The sequence below is a fragment of the Symphodus melops genome (assembly GCF_947650265.1).
Source record: "Symphodus melops genome assembly, chromosome: 7".
NCBI classification, from domain to species: Eukaryota; Metazoa; Chordata; class Actinopteri; order Labriformes; family Labridae; genus Symphodus; species Symphodus melops.
In genome coordinates, this window is record NC_136697.1 from 16,386,732 (window position 1) to 16,389,388 (window position 2,657).

The window sequence follows — 2,657 nt, forward strand, 5'->3', positions numbered from 1 at the left end:
TGTGCACGCACAAACACACACACACACAGGTCAGTTTGCCCATATGTGTATGCATACACAACAGCAAACATGTATGTGCTGGGATGCAGGCCTCCACCATGGTGGCGTTGTATTGAGGGGACTCAGGGGTCTTTGGACAAATATACAAACCTTTACCCAAACACACCCGGCTGCCAGATCTCATCATGTGGTTGAAAAGAGAGGTCAGAGTGTGAGAGTGCTAAAAAGGTTAACACAGCAGAGACAAAGAGTATGGACAGAGTCGGCCTTAACTGCGGTTTTCACAAATTTTAGCCTAAAACTCAGGTTACAAAATGTGGTTTTTCCATTCTCTTATTTGGACACAGTTTGAGAGTAAAACAAATGTAACGCCAGTTTGCAGAGCTGCCATGCTTTTAACCAAAATTTCAAAATAGAGGAAAATGTGTGGAGACACCATATATTACCATATATTCAGTGCATAGTGTAATGAAATTATTAAGCAATGTAAATATCAAGTAAAAAACAAGTCCATAGTTACTTTAAATAAACAGATCACAAAGTAAAAGTAAAAAGTAGCAGTAAAGTAAAAAAGGTAAGTAAGATCTGTTTCAATGAATAATGAACCAATGCAACAAACGGACAAACAGGTATGACAATGGAAATGGAAAAGTACTGAACTTTGATGTATTTCAGTCTGAGAGCCGGGGCCACATCTGCAGTAAACAAACTGAGACGACAATTCTGTGGTGGGACCCAAAAAGCTGTACAAAGAGACTTTGTTCCCTTCGCAGTTTGTTTTCATCTGAGGTTATACATTTATGAAAAACAATCTTGTAAGTCAACTGAATGGTTACTGTGTTTGCATTGAGTCGCACATTTAAAAGCAGAAATCTGTGATGACCTTTTGTTTCGTTTGCAACTGCTACAGCTATGAACATACAGTTTGTCAGTATGCTGTGAGATACGAGCGCCAATCATCATCTTTTCCACACAACTGCAGTTCATCTATTAACATATCTTGACTCATATTGTTCTCTACATAGTTGATCAATTACAGTTTACATTGTCATAATAAGTCAACTCACATTAGGAGTATTGCTGCTCATTTGCTTTCTTACTTTTATTCTACTTTTTTTTGTTGCACTTAAAACACCAAGACCTTGGATATATAATCCTAATTGGAAGAAAATAGAAGCTAAAGTAGTTGTATTCCAAATACACATTACAAACTTGTTATTGTTGTCTTGCTAGAAAACAAACTCTTCATAATTCCACATTCAATAAGAAATGGAGCAATGATATTTGAAGATCCTCGGATACTGGGTGAAGCTGTCCCACAAACCACCTAGACTTTACTGTGGCGAGAAGGTTTTTTCTTTGGGCTTTTACTGGTTTGAAAATAATTTAACGTGACATTGTATTTCAGAAATAAAGAGCCTGAGATGAACTAAAACAGTTGCATCCTTTATTTACATAATGCAAATTTGGCATGGGCCACAAACTCTGATTACATAAGACCTATATTTCAAACTTGAGTCTCTTGTATTAAATCAATATTGGTGCATAAAAGAAGGCAAACATGTTTTTGGTTGATACAAAAGCAACCTTTTTTTTTAAATCAAGCAACAAAATGTTTTAAAGATAAAATGTGTAGAAGTTACAAATATCCACTTTCAGTTTTTTTTGTAGCAATAACTGAGTTTTCCTAAGAAGAAAAAACATCATCAAAGTTCTACTTTAAAGGTATTTGGGACAGAAATGAAAGCAGAATGTAAGTTCATGACTTGCACTTAATTCTTTAAATGTGTGGTAAAGTACATTGTCTGTAATTCTAAACAGTACAAACCACGTTTGAAGAAATATCCACACAGAGATGGTAGACATTATGACATCCTAATCTCTCTCCCTAACACATGCACACAGACAGCAACATCACATAACAGTGCCACAAGAGACAGTCTAAATGACTGTTGCAAGGCCACAGACACAATAGGTAACAGAGGACTCTAAATCACCAAAGCACCCCCACAGGCAAACATCCTCGTTCTCTTTCTTCGTGATTCAGGAACTTCAGACCTGTAATTTAAGAAATGTTCTGCTGAAGGAATGCAATAAATCTTGTGACAGCAAAGGCAGCATAGAGGGGAAGACGAGGAGGGGAAAAAAAAGGGAGAAAAGTGTCATGCGCGACTCAGCTTCCTGCTCTGCCGTGTGAGTGTGTGGAAGGGCGGGGTGTCGTTAGTTGATACAGGATCAAGCTGGGTGGTCCAGGGCCTGCACATACACCAATTTTTGTGTACAAATAAACTTAACCCCCACGCCATTGTGGTCACCCCTCCCACTGCTATTTTTTTCATTTGTGGGCCTCACAGCTGCACAATGTGCACGTGCAAACAGATACACAATCTGACCTGTAATAGACTACGTTCTTCCCTCTCACACTAGAGAAATTGAGTAATTGAGACCTGCTATTAGGTGTCAGCAACGATCCTATAATAACATGGTTGGGAAAGCTATTACGAAAATCTATCAGAGGACTGACAGTCGATGAATCTCAGCCAAACTGATTTCAGTCTCTGTGCAATTTAGTGTACTGTTAAGCTAAAAGCTGAAAAGACTCACTAACTTTCACAAAATTATATTAATTAATTATTGTTAAATGAAAACACATACTG